This window comes from Nothoprocta perdicaria, unplaced genomic scaffold (genome assembly GCF_003342845.1).
Source record: "Nothoprocta perdicaria isolate Ctin4 unplaced genomic scaffold, notPer1 scaffold_280, whole genome shotgun sequence".
Taxonomy (NCBI): Eukaryota; Metazoa; Chordata; class Aves; order Tinamiformes; family Tinamidae; genus Nothoprocta; species Nothoprocta perdicaria.
The window spans coordinates 653867-672765 of NW_020455511.1; positions in this window are offsets into that span (position 1 = coordinate 653867).

The following is an 18899-nucleotide window of genomic DNA, read 5'->3' on the forward strand; positions in this document are numbered from 1 at the left end:
ATGGGTTTAATTGCATAAGGAAATTTGCTGACACTTGTTGACAGTGGTTACTAGACTGTTTAACCATTGTGTGAATCCTCCAAAAGCAAATTCGAGCTTGCCAGGCTGTGCATCAAAAAAACTTGAATTCACTATTACTTTTGTAACATTTTAGTAACTTTTAAAAGTAATTTGTGTATCATAAGCAGTATATTTAATACCTGAGTAAACTAAGATGCAGCATAATAGGATGTTTCTCAAAGCCTCCTTTATCTTCAGACTAGTAGGGATTTTAAGTGCATCATTATGTAAAAGCCATGTATTGTATTTCATCTGCATATTGTCCACGAGGTCTCCCACACTGTGAGGTAATAACAGGACATCCAGCAGGTTGTGGGTTTTCTTTTTCCCTTTTTTTTTTTTTTGGTCAGAGGCCTGTTGTGACCTCTGACCCTTAGTGGGAAATTCCCTTTTAATTTTCCCCAGCAGTGAGGAACATGCACATTTTTAGAGTGCTCATTGTCAAGGCACCGGCAGAAGCTGCACGAACACCTTGCTTTTCCTTCTTGTAACTGTAAGAAAGCCTCACATGCTGATTCCCTCGGAGCTCCTTTAAATGATTTAAAGCTCTCAGCCAGGGCTGAGAACTTAATCCCTTCTGGGTTTCGGTGAGCACTTTGCCACCAGCTCTGACCACAGCAATTTGCACTTCCTTGGCCTGCGCTGAAGGCTGTTGAAATCAGGGACACTTGATATATTGGGGATCGTCTTCAGCGCTACCTGCTCTTTTGTCACGACCTGAAGGTTTTGCCCAACTCTCATGTTGCAGGGGAAGGGACCTGGGCAAGGGGATGAGGGTCTTGCTTTCCACACTTGTCAGGCATGCTGGTACTGCCTCCAGGCTTCCTATTAAGCTAATAATAGCTGCAAGGACCAAGACAGGCTCTATTTATTAGAGACGCCCAGTTGCCTGGTGTGCCTTGTTTCCAAAACAAGCGTACCCACCTCACTGAAAGGCTGTTGCGAGCCGGGATTGCGGCTCGAGCCCTGCTGGGAGCTCGCAAGGGTGGGCTTGCACATCTGCTGAGCTCGGCAGCAGGCAACAGCAAGGACTGAGGAAGCAGCCTTGTGTTCACGAGCTGCTCTCTTCTGCTCAATGCCACGTCGAATAAAGATTACTCCTTTTGGGCAAACCAAGCAGAAGGGGCTACAAGAATAGGATGCATTCCAGAAATCAGGTGAAATTTCCAACTGTAAAACCGTGATGTAACCATAGGCTGTGCCAATAGCTAAGACATAAGTGAGGGCTTTTTTTTTTGTTGTTTTGTTTTCCAATGGTGCCTTAAAAACTGGGCCCCTGCTTCCATAGGTGGCAGATCAGTACCAAAAATCATCAAGGCTCCGATTAAAAGCCCAAGTCCCTGCAGAGATCTCCCCTGATGTCATTCTGAGCCTTTTGCAAGTTGAGGAGTTGGGACCTTCAAGCATATTCATGTCTGTCTGCTCTACAGACAGTGCAAAGGGGGTTATCTATCATATTTGATGTTTGTTTGTTTGTTTGTTTGTTTCTTCTTGCCTTAAGATTTTCTGAAGATCAGAAAAGGTTAGTGTAGTGAGTTTTTGTTCTGCTGTATGCTGAAATAATTAAATATCATCCAGGCGGTGTGAACACTGTTGCAATCAAAGTTTTCTGCAAATGTGCCTTGAAAGAGGGGGAGAGAAGTGGAAACTGGAAAATGTGAAAAGAAACCTGAAAACCATTTTCAGCATGGAAACTTCAGTGGTGCAAGAAGCTATCACGTAGTTTTTCTTCTAATGCTAAAGCCATAAGCTATTTAAAAGCTGAAGCTGTCTGTCCTTATTTGTTTCACCCTTTGGTGCTGACCCATGATCTCCTGAGCTCATTGTCCCTGTGTAAACTGTGTAGGTCAAACTTGTGAAACATTTTTGATTTAACCAGGTCATGAAATTTCTCTCTCTGGGATTTTCAGGAGCTTTTGCGACAGGGGTTGATGTTATACAGAAACAAATTCTGACCATGACCTGAGCTGGGTGATGTTTTTCCATTCAAGTACTGGCAGCAACACTCAGTGATACTGTGTATTAAGGGTTCAAGTCCAGAACAAATAGCAGCAAAGGAAATGCTAATGGTTGGTTTCTTTGGAATTGATGTTTAGAATAAGAGAGCGTCCTGGCATACAGCTTTTCCCCTGGATGTTACTTATTTACTGGACTGCTTATGGGTTTCCTAAAGATGGTTGTGCTTTGCATTTTTTTTATCATTTATATATCAACAGATGTGTAATCTAATGTTCCTACTTTACTGTCAAGGTCAAATAAAGTATTTTCATTTACAGTGTTTGGCAGCTTTTCTCCAAAGAGACAGCCTTTTCCATCTGTTCTCTAGCTGGCCGGGTTTGTAGCTGGTGAGGGGGTTGGGCCCGGCCGTTGCCTCCTTGTCTTGGAACTTATTCCAGCATTTTTCCCAGATGTTAGGGAAAGTGTCTGCACCCACTCCCCACTGTAAATCCAACCTATCACCGCTGGGGAACAGCTGGGCTGGAGCTAGTTTCTTTCTTTGCCCTGTGAACTCTTTGGAACCAAGAGGAGAAGTTGACCCTGTGGACAACCCCAAGAAGCCCCAGGGTCAGTTTATTTCCCTTATTGCTGGAGGGACAACATGCACAGCCTGCTTGAAGCAGGCAGGACAAGCCTGTGGAAGGACAAGCCCGAAGCAGACAAGCCCTGGGTTGTCAGCAATCCGGGTCGCTGCTTGTGGGTTTGGCTGCGGCGTCGGGAAATGGAGAAATCGTCCTGGTAAAAACTGATGCGAGTGCGACTGCAAGAACTTCGCCTGTGCTACTTGGCACTTTTTCATTTAAAAAGAAAAAAAAAAAGGAAAAAACAGATCTTCCTGGCTGCAAGATGGGGGCTAAGGCAGGCCGGTTGCATTGAGGTCCCTGTAGCTCTCCAGAATGGTTTTCCCATTCCTGGAGTAGGAGAGGGAAGCCTGGTGTGTGCCTGAGCCTGCCTGCCCACCACATCCGCAGCAAGTTCTGGTGGGGGGCGCTGACCTGCTTGGTTTCGTTGGTCAAGGGAAGGAGCCACGTGCCTCCAGGGACAGCTTTGGGGAGCAAGGACAGTTCAGATGTCTCTCAGCGAGGGCATCGTCACTCGGAGTGGGCACAGTACGGGGTTTGGTAAGGATGTGATGGGGAGCACTGTTGGTCCCTGTGTCATCTTTCATTACTTGTGTCTTCAAAGGCATTGCACTGCAAAAATGGGCTTTTTCTTCCCAGGGTTCTCTTTTTTTGAGTGCTGATGCACAGGAAAAGGATCCAGGAGGAACAAGAGAAATGCAAGGGGTTCTTCCACTTTCTGCCATTGCTGTGCTCATATTATGGAGCTATTCCTCTCCTCTTCTGCTTCAGAAGGGGTGCAAGGGATGAGAAAATGGCCAGGAGCCACCCCTCTGATGGGCTTTAAGATGTCCCACCTGGAAATCTTTTCCCTTGGTGAAAAGGAGAGCTGAGGAGCGTCGCTAGGATCTCACCCTTCTCTCCGCCCTGGGCCCTGTGTGTGGTCACCCGTGCTGCCAGGCCTTCCCGGATCAGATTGGCATGTGTGTTTGCAAAGGATCCCATTACTTTTTGTTGTGGTGAGAACATGTTTGCTCTAGCGCCGTTTCCCTTCCCACCTCCAGCTTGACCTGCGTGCCAAAGATCCAAGAGGGGCGAGCGGGCATCTCTGACGTGCATCACGGTTGTGTTTACCCTGCTGCACCTTCCTCCTCTGCTGCCTAGGCAAACAAAGGGGAGGCTGTTGTTAGAAGGAAAAAAAAAAGAAAAAGAAAGAAAAGGGACTAAGCTGAAGCTTGCTCACCCCTTTCACCCTCTTGGAAGGAATCTGAAGTGGGCATTTGCTCTTGCTCCGTGTGTTGCTCAGTGCAGCAGTGCTGGCATTGGATCCGTGCTTATCCGCCTGTGTCCTGTTTGCAGGATGGCTGTGTTCTTCAGGGTGATGCACCCATGTGAGATCTCTTCTTCTGTTTGCGCTAAGACAACCGTTCTGCCCCTGGAGTCTGATTTGTTTTCCCATTCACTGTTTTGAGCCTCGCTGCCAGCAAAGCAGATGTTAGCACAGACAGACAAGATCTTTGCAGAGCCTCTGGTGACTTATTTCTCAAGCCTGGTCTAGATCTTGGAAAGAAGAAGCTGCACAGGGAATAGTAGGGACTGGAGTTAAATTTCTCTTTCTGTTGTACTCCTGCATGATCTCATGATTGGTCTGCATGACTTCTCCTCCACAGCTGGAGTTGGGAAAAGATATGCCAGGCAAGATGAGCAACTGGCTAAAATCACACGTGTGTCTGTGATTGTCCATGTCTAAATGGATTAGAGGCTGTAAAGGAATCCTCGGACATCCAGAACCTCCTTGCTTTAGGCTTGGGAGTGGGCTGGGAGGAACATTAGAGCAGTAAGAAACGCCTTGAGAGGACGAGAGCAAAGCCTCCTCTTAAGGTAGGGGTGTATGTGCAGCCTGTACTCCGTGGAACAGGTGAGAACGACCCACTTCTGAAGTCAGAGGTCATTCTTTTTGGTAAGTTCTCATCACCAAACCAACACTTCCTTCAACACAAAGCAAACTTACGTATATTTCTAATCTCTCTGTAACTGGAAACTCTGAACCTCTGTCTGAGGAGGGAGTGATGTGTGTGAGCAACACCGGTGTTGGGTCTCCTGCCAATCCCCTGCTCACCACAAGGCCATCCCAGTGCTAGGTGAGGGTGGCTGTGGCTTCCTTTGAGTTTCCCCAAGGGCCAAATGACAGCATTGGGCAGCATTTCCTCAAAAACTGGTGAGTTTTTCACCTGGTACTGCCAGGAAATGTTTGGCTCTGCGTTGTTGATTCTGTTTGATTCCCTTCCGCTCCCCTTGGCCAGACCAAGCGGCACCAGCTCTTCTCACAGGTCTGTGCCCAGAGCCTGCTGATCTTTGCTCGTCTTTCAAGAATCTGGAGATCCCCACATGGGTTTTCATGAGGAATTAGAGAGTTCTGCAATGTGCAGTTGCAGGACTGCGATCTCATTGCCTGATGTCATTGTGGTTGTCTGACAGAAAATGCCTGATCAGTAAGAAGAAATAGATGAGTCCTTCTGTAGACAACCACAAGAAGCCTCACAGAGGCAGACACTGGTGCTCATGGAGTATTTCAACCACCTCAGGATGGGTGGAAGGACAAAGCAGCAGGGGACAAGGAATGCAGAAAGTTTCTGGAGAGCATTGCTGGCAAGAGGAGACTCTCTGCTGGACCTGATTATTATAAATGAGGAAGAACTGATGGGAGATGTGAAGGTCAGGGGCAGGCTGCAGTGACTGTGAGCTGGTGGAGTTCCCAATCCCAAGTAGATGGAACAAGGCAAAAAGTAGCACGGCAGACCTGGACTTCAGTAGAGCAGATTTCGGCCTCTTCAGGGAAATACTTGGGAGAATCCCATGGGAAACTATGTGGTGAGAAGAGGGTTCCAGAAGGTGTTTAACCACCTCCAAATTCAAGAGTGGTCCATCCTGATGAGTAAGAAATCAAGCAAATGTGTCAGGAGATCTACACAGAAAACAAGAAGATCCTGAAGTGGAAGACAAGACAGACAACTCAGGAGGAACATGGAGACACTGTCAGAATGTGAGTGGGCACAGGAAAGGCAAAGACCACCTGCTGTTGAATATGGTGGGTCATGAAGGGCAACAAGGAAGGCTTCTGCAGGTGCATTAGAACCCAATGCAAAAGTAGGCAGTGGCCCTGCCATTAAATTGTAAATGGGGCTGAGGAGACAAAGGACATGCAGAAGGCTGAGGTTCTCACTGCCTTCTTTCCCTCCATCTTTACCAGTCAGATCCAGCAATCACAGGTTCCAAAGATCAGGAGAAATCCAGGACTAGGAGAAGAAGGATCAGGTTGAGGAAAATTAAACAAGCAAACTGGACATGAACAAGTTGATGGACCCTAAGGCATGTGTTACGATCCAGAGGTGCAGAGGGAGTTGACCAGTGTCACTGCGGGGCCACTCGTGATTGTCATGCTGATCATGTCAACCAGGGGAGGTTCCTGAGGACTGCAAAAAAGCAAATGCTACTATTATCTGCAAGAAGGATGGAAAAGCAGATTTGGGGAGCTAGGGTGAGTCAGCCTCACATTAATGCCTCAGAAAGCAAGGGAGCAAATCCTCCTGGAAACCATTTCCAAACATGTGAAGGACAAGAATGTCACTTGGAGTAAAAAGCCTACATTTGTGAGAGGGAAATCGTGCCTTGCCAACCTGGTAGTGAGATGACTGACAAGATGAACGAGTGCGGAGTGGGTGTTATTCATCTCGATTTTAGTAGGACTTCTGAGACTGTCTTTCATTATATTCTCATGATATCCTAATATCCTATATTAGGATAGGATCCCCTATCCTAAGGAACTGATGAACTCCAGCAGCAGTGAGCAGAGGAGATGGAGACAGGGTGCTCCATACAGCCACAGGGCCATGGGGTTTTACATGACACCAAAAATGGAGGCTCTGCAACCTCTCTGGACAACCTGTTCCATGTTAGACCACTCTCATTTGAAAGAAAGGTTTAATTCTTACGTTTAAATGGAATTTCTTGGATCAAAAGAAGCTTGCTGCCCCAGGCCACCATTTCCCAGCTGTGTAATGGATGCTGTGGCAAAAGAGCCTCTCAGACGAAAGCAGGGGGGAGTGTTCCTTGGCCAGAAGGACACGTCTGGCTTGGTTTGCCGAGAAATAATTCTCCAGGTGAGGCCAACACGGAGAAGAATCCAAGGCAGGGCCTGGGAAAGAGCACCAAACTGCTGCCTGTGTTCCGCAAACCCGCTTTTCATGGTGCTTCAAAAGCCAAAGCTCCAACTGTTTTTTCACTGCTGTAGGAGAGTGAGTCCAGTTGCAAAGATGAAGGGAGAAGTTGTAACGTTTTCCACACTTGGGTCCAGCTCAGCTGGGGTTGGCAAAGGGACTTTAAGCCCATGTCTGGAAACATTTCTTCCAACGGTCCATGTTGATGCTGGCTGCTGGCATGCAGGGCATTGCAATAAGAGCTCATTTTTTTTCCCTGGATTTTTTCCCCTCTCCTACCTTCTCTCAAGAGGGAAAGAAATAGCTTGGCTGAAAAATGTGAAATGTTGGCAGAATCCCATGCAAAACAGAGAAGGGCAGGAAAAAATCATCCAGCAATGCCCCATTGATCAAATGTACCAGCTTTCTTTCCAAACCACAGATGGAAATTGAATAATAATAATAATAATAATAACTTGAAACAAAACACAAAACAAAAGAAGCCGTCATCACCAATCCCATTTCCTATGGGATTTAGTAGTCCTTCCTAGGGAAATTCACTGGCAAGTCCTCTCAAGGCAAGAGCAATGCCAATCAAGGAGGGTTTTGGTATATGTTATCACTCCTTAGGCAAGATGTGATCCACCAGCCTAGTCAGAAAGTTCTCTGGTAACTATTGTCCTTCTCATTTCTAGAAATACTCTCCGAGATCTGCAGTATGTGGCTGGAGAAGAAAACAAGTACTGGAAAAAAAATTGTCTTTAAAAGGGAAAGGGATAGAAAAAAGAGAGATTTTTCCTGTGATTGTCCCAGTTTCTTTGGAATATCAGGCTGCAGCATGACCTTGTACTGAAATGCTGAATGAACGATGTGCCTGTTCGGGAAATGTTTGCCAGGATGTGCAAAGGGATGCAGGGTGCACTGGGCAGCTGAGCTTCTCGCAGGGACAGTGGGTCCCACAGCCCCACACCGACGCTGTCTCCCTTGCACCAGCAATCCGCAGAAATGCACCAAATTCAGAATCTTGACTTAAAAAAAAATACATTTTAAGATGTCTGAACTTCTAGACAACTCCTGGCACAACCTTCAGAGTTAGTTCCCCACACTGCAGCAGGTGCCTTATCCCACGGCTCAAATGTGCCTTTTATTGCTCACCTTTTTTATTTGTTACCCACAACATAGTCTTTTTCCAACTTTTGAGGCTGCACTTCTAACTGGTGAGCTATTTATAGTGCTGGAGCCTCTGGATTTGGCCTGTTCCGAGGCTTTCAAGGCCTCTGCCGTTCCCCTGTATTCAACGTGACGCTGATAACAGGAGGCAGGCGGTACCAAGCACCAGGTCTGCTCGTGGCGCTGGCAGGTTGCAGAAAAGCAACCCAGAAATCTCCGAATGGAAAGGAAATATTCCAGACGGTTGTCAAAGTCAGCACTGCAGCAACTGCCAAATCTCACTGGGAGAGGGATAGAGGGAAGAAGTTTTTAAAATGAAGGCAGTTTTACTCTCATGCTCACAGGATGGTCCAAGAGAGGAGCAAGCACCAAAATCCAAGCAGCTGGTCCAGTGACCAGATACTGGTCAGTGACAGATACCAGTGACCAAATACTGACCATGTATTTCCTGCAGGAAGATAAAAGGAACAGGAAAGGGAATAGCGGATCGCTTATGCAAACTTCAGTCCCGTGTACATAATAGCACTCAGGATCAACAAAGAGGCTGAAAACTATTCCTGAAGTCATCCTTGAGGCACAGTGTTGTCAAACTTGTTTTCCTTTGTTTTTCTCCTTTGAAAAACCAGAACAGGATTACTGCCGCAATCCAATAAGGGGAATGGTTCCTCTTACATAATCAGATTTCCCCAAAGCATTTTTTTTACTTAGTATCACCTGATGCTTTGGTAAGATTCATGCCTTATGAAAAAAAAGAAATAGGGCTTAAAGTGGTTCAATGACCTTTTGAAAAGCGGCTGTTATGAAATCACCCTGCAGCTTGCAGATGGCAGAAATGTGGTGGCATCGCACGTAACAAACAGCTCCTGTTGCAGGAGGCTCTGAATCCGAATAAACCAGTGAAATTACCCTTAATAAAGAAAAGACAGAAATGCAGCTGGAGGCCAGTGGTGCCAGAAGTGAGCTCTGCCTTAAAAAGCAGTTGTCTGGAGGAGGCTGCAGCATGTCTATGGGCAGCACCATGAGCTCTTTGCACCGTGGCTAGCAGGGCTGATGCAGCCTGCGGATGTGTACGAGTGGGACACGGCATTACGAACATGGAGAGCTGGATTCTGTGCATAGCTGTGGTGGGAAAGGAGCTCAGTGGCTGTCTGGACTTCCAGAGGGATGTGGAAACACGTATATCCAAAGGTGCAGCCCATCTGCCAGCATCAGGTGCAAGAGCCCCACTGTGGGATCAGCAGCAGTGGATAAAGACATCTGTTTCTAGCAAATGGATTCTTTTTCCTGAGCTCTGAGCCAAGAACTGTCCTTTATTTTCTCTGCTCCCAAAGATGGTGGGGGAGGAAGGTACTGATCCCTCCACTAAGGAAGTTTTCCAGCAGCACATTTATGCGGGACCTTAAATGGTCTTCAGAGGACTGCTGGGAGGCCAGGCAGAGAGAAAGCAGAGACAGGCTCTTGGTCTCCATCTCCATCATTAAATCTTGGACTGATGCTCCCGGGGACAAGGGAGTGGGGATGCAATGCACAGCACCCTAAAAGAGCCGGGGTGCAGCTGTTAAGTCACCTGGAGTTGTCTCTATCATCTCTGTTGAGGTTGTTTTTCCCCATGTTCCTCAAAAAGCACCACGGGGTTTGGAAATTCCCCTCTTGGGCAGTCCCAGGCTCGAAATCTGTGGGGAGAGGTTGCTGTAGCCCTGGTCCTGTGTGCCAGACTGCCCATATTGCCCTGCATGGAGGTAACAGAGCGGGCAGTGCTTGGTCCATCGCTCACCATCCGTCACTTGATCCAACAGCTCAGCCACCCAGCACTTGGGTGCACAGCAGCAATGACACATCCATGCAGCCCCCCTGCCCAACACCCTAAATCCCAGGGCTTAGCAGCCTTTCTGGGGCAAAATAGGGGAGAAAGGACATCCCCAGCAGGAATGACTTCCCAGTAGGGATGCAGGCTCAGTGTAGGGGATCACTCTGGTGTGGCTGCTTTCTGGGTACACCGTGTTGCATTACTCCTTATAGCCTGCTGGGCTTATATGTCATAGCAGGATGTAATGAAATCAGTGATGAGCCTGTGAGTTTTGAAGTTAAGGATTCAAACAGGTCTGATTGAACAAGCTAGGGGCAGGACGAGCGTTTGGGCTCAAGAAAGAACCCAAAAAGCAAGAATGGAGCAGGGAGGCTGTTGTGTGGCCACACGTCTTTCACACTTGGATGGCTTATGTAGTATCATGTTCTGCTTGGGAAATAGCTATAAGCCAAGCACACAAGGAGCAGGCTGGTCCAGGGAAGACTGGATGGAGGGATGAGTGACCAGAGCCTGGCAGCCGTGCCCTATTTCTCAGGCTGATGCCAGCAGAAGGTTGCTGGAGGGAAGAGCAGACCTCCACCATGGGTCAGGGATGGACCTGGGGCAGTGGGAGACACCAGTCCGTGCATGTACAGCGCTCCAGGACACTGCATGCAATGCCTCGAAAACCTGCATGGGATGCAGGTGTGCGTCTGAGCTTCTCGCATGTGAAGAGCCAGCAGACACTGCCTTGCACTGGCCTGCAGGGCAGGAAAGGAGGTTGCTGTTAAATTCTGGGCATGGAGGGAAAAACTCACACCCTGAAGGGCCAGACCTCTGCCTTAGAGAAGCAACACCCTGCTTAGTATCAAAACCCTATGGCAGAGAAAGCCTGAGCTGTGACCTTTTTCGGGCAATAAACACATTGGAAATCCTTCGCTGCAAGCACAGATTTTCACAGGCGCACCGTGGGGCAGACAAAGCATTTGGGGTCCCAAAGACGGGACCTGCCCCGGCCCCAGGACACGGCTCGCTGGCTGTGGGAACGCAGAGCGCAAAGCTGCTGGATCGGGACATCAGACACGAGCAGGGCGAGGAAAACCACTAATCCAGGGTGACTTTCCCTGGGAAGCGAGCACTGCTGACTCACGTCTCGCAAGAGAGGGGCTGCCAGCCCGAGTCTCTCCCCAGCGCCAGGCAGCCTGGCCAAAACGCATGAGTCACCTCAGGGCTGCCGGCTGCAGCGGCGAGATACGGGCACGGCAGCGCCGTGGAGGGGCAGGTTTCTCACACATTGCCCTTTATTTGGGCTGGTTCCTGCCGGTAACGCTGCGATGCACCTCGGAAATGCGTGACCTTTCCCAGAGCAGCATCGTGTTTCAAATGCAGCCTGTTCTGAGCCTGCCGGTGTTTACACAGCTCTCGAAACAGAGCATTAAGCAAACACCCGGGCACTTCCCCGTATCCCGCCAGCTTCGTTTATTGCCCAGGCGGGGCCACGAGCCGGTAGCTTGAAGGTGCCTACATGTTGGCCAGGAGCAGGAAGGGCCTCTGCCAGGGCTGCTTTCGCTCGTGGTGGGAGAAGGAGATGGATCCATGCGGGGACCAGACGCTGCCATGGCCCTGAGGGCTGCCCACGGTGCCCCCCGCATGCAGAGCTGGTCCGTGATGAGGAGCTCGTGGCCCAGCCGCCTCCTGATCCACCTGCTCTCTCCCTGTGTGGAGCTGCTCCTATGTGAGCGTTGTGTGAACACCGGCGAGCACTGGGCCCGCTGATAGCTGCGAAAAGCAGCGCACAGAGCGCGCAGTGGTGCTCACCAGTCCCCCACAGGCATTACCACTGCTTTTGGGTAAAAACGGGTCTTGCTTTTGGGTCAAAAACGGGTCCTGCTTCTATGCCACGGGGAGGACTGTGGTGGTGGCTGCAAGGACTCTTGCCTCGTGCCTTGACGCAGCGCGTGCCGGGTAGAGGAACCCCTCTGCTTGCACAGCCCCAGGCAATGCATGGCGAGAAGGCAAGCAGATACTGGTGGTGTGCCTGCAGTACGCTCAGAGGAGAGGGTAGCACCAAACGTAGCGTACGTCCCTCAGTTTCGTGTGCAGGCGTCCTTTATGGACGTTCTGCGGTCGGGATGCCCGCACCGAGCGGTCAGGAAAGCTGCTTTTGGGCCACGTTTCCCCTCCGCGGAGCGGCTGGGGCATCGCCGGGCCTGAGGCGAGCGCCGGGTGCCGCCGGGCATGGCCACGTGGGCTCACACTGCTGTGGAAACGGCCCTTGTCACCGCTGGGAACGCTGCCGCCGTGCTCGGTGCTGCCCGCGGCGGAGGAGAACAGGGAAAATCGGCCTCGCGTTACACCACGCCACTTGATATCCCGCTTGGATGCGCTGGCGTGGCGGGGCAAGCTGCCTCCTGGCCCCGCGGCCTGTGGGCCCTGCTGAGAGACACCCCTTTCCTGAGGCTCCCGAGCAGCGGCCACAGGTCCGGAGAAGCAGGCACACGTGAGCTCCGGGAAGGCAGTTTTCCTGCTGCCCACACGGAGCTGGCACTTGGTGCCACAGGTTTTAGGTCGGAGGTGCCTTCTCCCACACGGCCGGATACCTCCGCAGGCCCTGCTGCCATCCTGGCAGAGCACATCTAGCCGCCGAGCACGTCACGACTTTGGGCTGAACTTCAGCACAGCGTGCCCAAGGAGAGCAGGGGCACCTCTGCTCTCGGGGACCTTCCCAGTGCAGCCGCATGAGGCCTGGAGCAACCTGATCCAGCTTTGGAGTTAGTCCGCTTGGAGCACATGACGGGATTAGAGGCCCCCAGAGCTCCCTCCTGGTTTCAGCTTCTCCCTGATTTCGTAAGCACTGCTTATCTGAGCCAGCAGATGGTCACAGTCCCACGGAACAGCACAAGTCCTGTGGAACATGAGCCGTTTCCTGCTGTCACCTCAAGGCCACCCTTGCAAAGTGTCCAGAGGAGACACCCCTGCTCCCGAATCAGCTGAGCCCAGATAATACAACATTTCACAGTCAGAAAAGTGGTTGCAACAGCTCAATCCAGAGGGTCCCCCAGCTTTAGCTCAATCCAGAGGGTCCCCCAGCTTTAGCACCTCATCTTAGAGGTGAGGTGGTCACTCAGAGGTGGATGGTCAATGGCCAAGGCTGCACCTTGGGTCATGGGCTGCTCCTCACCTTCACGACCCACTGTCTAGCAAAGCTCCCCTCCAAAGAGCTCCTTGCAGGATCCCGGTGGGACGCAGCTGGCTTCCTGCTCTGGTTTCTGGGAATCCTGACACGACCCACCTCCTTGCTCCCGGGGCTGTCCCAACAAACTGTGATGATGGGTGTAATTCATTACACACATTGATTACACATTCCTGCCTGAATGAAAACTCCATAGGAACAAACGCCCTTCTGTGCTCTTGTCTGAACAAAGGCGCGTTTTTCAGACCTGGTGTTAATAGAGGTTACTGATCTGTCTTTGGGAAAAGAGGAGGAAAAATAAAGATGAGAAAAGGCGAGGTCTTTTTTGAAACAGCAATTCTTTTTTTTTTTTTCTTTTTTGTCATAAAAATGTCTGGATAGCTCTTCACTCCTCTTGGATCTGAGTGCAGAAAGGAGACAGATGTTGCTGATGCTTGGCTGCTTTAGCTATGGGTCCAAAACTTGTGCCTGGACCTGATTAAGTTGAAATCCTCCTCTTGTATCTTCTCCAAAGTATTCCATCTTTGGTAATGTGAATGCACTGCACAAATGAGACCAAAGAGCAAAAATATTCTTTATTCTGGTATTTTTGGACTAGGAACAGTTACCTAAAGAAACAAAAGCAGACAAGCATCCTTATTCTAGGACCAAAGTCCCATATCTTCCATCCCCCCCACTGTGGCTGCTTGTATCCAAGAACAAACACAAAAGCCAGAACAAAGGGACAAGTTTAATTAATTTGTTCATGGAATTTTGGTTGGAAAATTAAAACAGAGAGGCTCGTTTTTGTTTACAAGAGCTGAGGCTTCTTTTGTGAGCAGCTTCCATGTGGTCTTTGGTTGCACATGAGTAAGTGATTATCCTGTTTCAAGTAACATCCAGGAAAGTCTGAAAGAGTACTAGACATAATGACATTGTAATGTTTTAACAAATCTGATTTCTAACCCCCGCTGTCAGAGTTATAGCATTGCTAGGACTACAATACAAAATAAGGGCAGAGCTGTAATGATCCTCCTTTGTGGGAAATGACTGACTTTTGTGGGAAATGACTGACTTCTGTTAATATTTATCAAGCTGCTCCAACACCAGCAGCTCAGGGTGGATACTGCTCCAGTGTTTCTTGTTCCTCTGTCTTGGCTGACGTTAGATGGCACAGCCCTTAAAAAGCCATCAACCACTGCAGTGAAATTAGCAAGAGGAAAGACGCTGAGGACGAGGACCACACTATAATCCTGCTGCAGCCTCACCTTGCTGGTGAAAAGAGTCCCAATATCCCTCCATGAGGCTGGCCTTGTCCTCCTCATAGAGCCCCATAAGCAGTTTGCAGTAAGAGGGACTCCTTGACCCTGTTCAAGTTCATGTCTATAGTTACCATTCAGTTACCAAGTTACGACCAAGTCCTGTCCAGCAAATATGCTTCTTGGCCCATCACTTCCCTGTGCAGCAGTACTTTGGGTTTGTTCCGATGTGTGATGCTGTTGGGAGGATATGCGAATCAACAACTTCAATTATTTGCAAAATGGTTACCACAATTGTTGTCCAGCATTTGCTCTTGTATGTCCAGAGACTATAACTGAACAGTATCAGCACTGGATGCATGTACCCTAGTCTTGGTCTTCAGCCCCATGGTTGTCCTCAACTCCAAGGTATCTGTAGGTTGAATGTCTGGGACAGCAAGTGGAGTGGTTGGCACAGGGTCACAACAATATAGCTCAGGTGGGCAGCAAGGGCCAGGCTGAAACGCAGCTCCCCAGTGAAGAGGGGAAATCCATGGAGGCTCCTCCTCAACCTTGGCTGCATTCCTGGCTGCATGATCCCACTGCACCATTGCAACAGCACCCGAGTTCTAAATCTCTGTTCTAGAGAAAAAAAAAAAAAGGAACAAAAGCAAAAGAAACCTAAAACAATCATGGAATCACAGCAAAAAGGGGGGAAAAAAAAGGGATCTCTGGAGATGACTAGTTCAAACCTCTGGTCAAAGAACGGATGAATTTAAAGCTAGATAAGGTTACTCAGGAACCTTAAGACAGGAAAACTGTCCTTTGTCATAGGGACTGTCAATTAATGCATGTTGTGGAAGAAGTACAAACAGGACTGGGTGGCAAAGGGGAGGCAAGAGAAGGACCCAACATCAACACAGAACTACTGCAAAAGCAACTGCAAACCTGTCCTGGGAATGTCAACTGCTACAAGAAAGAGCAAAAAAGGGCAGCCCTGAGATGTTGGTCCTGGATTTTAGGGAAACCTTCCTCCCCGGGAGGCAATGGAGAGAGCACCAATGCCTTGGGCAGCAGAGGAAGAGCACAGCAACGTCTGTGTCATATAATTCTGTGGTTAAGTCACCAAGTAGTGCCTAGAGCTTCTTATGTCACAACAAATAAAACAAGACACTGCTCAGGTGGAAATTTTGGGAAAATCTCTCTCTCCTCAAGGGTGTGGGTGAAAGCTGATCCATCCAGACAGCTGTGATGTTCCTGGGGGGTCTTGTACAGATGCACAAGATAGCTCAGAGACAGCTTTGCTTTTATTGCCAAATACCAAGTAGTCACCTCCTCACTTTTCCAGGAGTCTGCAGGAGCTTGGCTTCATCCCTGACTTCCTTACTGAAATGGTAAGAGGAGGTGTCCTGGTAGGGCTCCCCACAACTCACGTCTCAGTTCAGTGAGGGCTCCCAGGTGACAGGGACAGGATCCCTGGGGACTCGTCCAGCACATCCACGCTCATTGTGAAGACCTTAATGTCCTTTCCAGATGAATTCCTCCTGCCAGCCCAGCCTTCCCTGCAGGAAGGTAGTGAGAAGCCTGTTATGTTCCTCCTGCAGAGCTGCACAGGTAGGTGAGAAGAGCTGCTCATTCCTCCAAACATTTTATGTGGGATAAAGTGTTTTTGGTCCATGTTCCTCTCCCCTTTCTCCAGTGGGATGTAGCTCATCCAAAGGGACAGCAGCAAGTCCTCCCTCCCCGTGCCCTCCAAGTGACATCTTGGGAGGGAACACGAGACAAATGAATGGAAAACAGGTCAGACATCTCCTAAGGCAAGGAAATAGCTGTTACTTGGAATATCAGGGAGAAACTGCCTGAAGAGAGGACTCTTGCTCATCCTGCTGTTTGCTGGGATAGTTGGGAACAGGCTACCGCTGCTTTGGTGCTCAAGATCCCCAGGGAGGGACTGGAGGTGCTAGTTCTGAGGAAAGGCTGCCATCTGCCATGTCAACAGCACCATTTTCTGACACTTTTTCTCTTTTTTTTTCCCTTGGCTACCTTTCAGGTTACCCAATCTTGCCTCATGTAAGACTATCCGAGAGCCCAGCCCAAGATTACAACCTGGAAACGCAACACAGCCTGCAAGTTAAATAGAATTAATTCTCTTTAACATCACCAGAGTGTCATTCTTCACGATTAGTTTCCAGTTACATAGAAGTTACTTTTCTCATAGTTATCATGGTTTCGTCCTGCCTGCGGTTTGCAGAAGTGAAAGGCACGCGTTTCCAAAGAAAAGCCCTTTGCCCCAAATTCTGATTTCTTAAAGCCTCGAGGCAATTCTGACTTAAAGACACATATTAGAGTTATGGTAACTGTCTGCAAGGCCTGGCTTCAGAAATAAAGTTGTAACGCGGCCCCTTGGCCCAGGCACCTGCATAAGAAGACGACACGGCCCAAGCACCGCGTCACGTCGTTTCAGATGGCCTCCTCTGCTGTAAGCGTGGGGTATTTTATTGCATTCCTTGCCAAGAACATTTGCAAAGGAGGCTTTGGGGCAAGCCCACAGCGAGACTCACCCTCGTCCCCACGGCAATGGGGTGGCTTTGGCGCCCAGGAGGATGTGAAACCCCAGCCCGAGCGCTGCAGGTGTGTGCGACCGCCTCGAGGCGCAGGAAATCCGCCACCGCGCTCGTGTTTTCCTTTCACCTCCCGAAAGGGGAAGCGAGAGTGGCTGCAGCTCTAGGCACACGGGGCACCAGCTGCCCTGGGCGGCGCTGGCTGAGCCTGGCTCACGAGGAAACACTGCACGGAGGAGGAAACGCTGGATCTCGTGGTGTCCCGTCCAGCCCCACCACCATCTGACCATCTGCAAGCAAAAGTCCATCATGTGCCCGTCAGGAAGGTGAGGGCAGTCGGTGTGCAGGGATCTGCAAGGGAAGGGTCTCCTCTCCAATGGACACCTGGATCCTCGCGATCCAGATCACCAGGTGTCCTTCGGCTCCCTCCTTCCCTGCCCTGTCTCCCTGTGCTCCGTTGCCCTCCACACACAGCGGGCACCTCTGCTCACCGGTGCTGCAGGACAGGACAGCACAGCACGGACCGGGACATCGGTCTGGCCTCCCAAAACAGACCTCGGGGGAATTACCTCTTCGGGGTGGTGTTTCTGTCTGCACGCCTCTGGCTTTATGGGTGCAGAGGGGCCGAGCAGGCAGAGGAGCTGGACAGGGGGAGAAGTGACTGCAGGCGTCTTGCGGAGCATCCAGCTCTTCCAGCTGGAAGAGACTCCTGCCAAATGATTTTATAAGGAATGAGGCCTTTTGCAGGAAAAGCGGGGCCTCTGCTCTCATTTCCTTTCCCCTCTTCTCCGAGAACTTCAAAGGGAAGACGGGTCAGGACGGGAGGCCAGGCAACGGGAACAAATTCCTGAGCCCGAAGGTCTAATTAGCCCAGGCCGTCGGCCTCTCTCCGGCTTCCCCACGTCCCTCTTGAACTTCCCAATCCACAGCACTGCAGCGAGGGCCCTCTCTGGAGCCCAGCACTGGAGAGGACAACGTCCCTGGAGTCCATAACAACATCCCTGGGGCTCCCAGTCCTTCCATCGCAGCCCAGTTTGCGCCAGCAGCAGCAAGGACCAGCGCCCCGGCTAAGCATAAGGAGCGAGGCCTGTCTTTATGGAGGTTTAAGCGGGGCTTAAATGGCAGATTGAAGATACTGTCTCTCTCTGCAGGGTTTTCTCAAGACTCACAAAACCTTTCTCAAGAAAATTTTCTCAAGAAATGACACAGATGTTTTTTTTCCCCCCCGTTACATTCTCACCCAAGCTGGCGGCCTCTCATTTCGAGGCTGACTCAGACGAGCCTCGACGGGACTCGCTTCCGGCCCTGCGGCCAGAGAGGCGAGAAAACCCGAGCCCTCCTGCAGCTCCGCGTCCGCGGCGCGAGCTGCTGCCGCGGCGCGTCTCCACGTGCAGCGGGATCCGAATTTCCGCCGAGGTGCCGGCATGCCGAGCTCTGCCTCTCCATGCAGGAGGACGTAGCATCTCCCTCCCCCTGGATGCATGGAGATGCATCCACGCATCTCCCTCCCTGTGGAGCTACCGGGAAGCGGGCGTCACGGGCAGGGCTCTCCGAGGGCCCAGCGGCCCCTCCGGCTGCTCGTCCACGTTAACTCGCTTCCTTCCCTGCTTCATTCCCTGCCATTGCTCCGCGCCGTCACTCAGGCCGTCGGGACATGCTGGTAATGACTAAGGACGGGGTGATTTGTGCGCACATGTTTATTAATGCAGGGTGACAAATGTGAAGGGCTGAGCTCGCACCGTTGCGGGTACATCCACATTTCGGTCATGTCCCTAATTGGTTCCTTGGGAACCAAGGGATTTGGTTCCTTGGGAATCAAAATTACCACGCCAAAAAAAGAAGCAACCAAGAAGGTTTCATCTCCCAACAGCACCAGTTACCCCTCCACACACCTACCAGTAACACCAGTGACCCCCATACACCTCACCGTGACACCAGTGACCCCCATACATCCCAGTGACACCAGTGACCCCCATATAGCCCACAGTGACACCAGTGACCCCCCATGTTCCCCTGTGACACCAGTGACCCCCATACACCCCACAGCGACACCAGTGACCCCCCATGTTCCCCTGTGGCACCAGTGACCCCCATACACCCCACAGTGACACCAGTGACCCCTATACATCCCAGTGACACCAGTGACCCCCATACACCC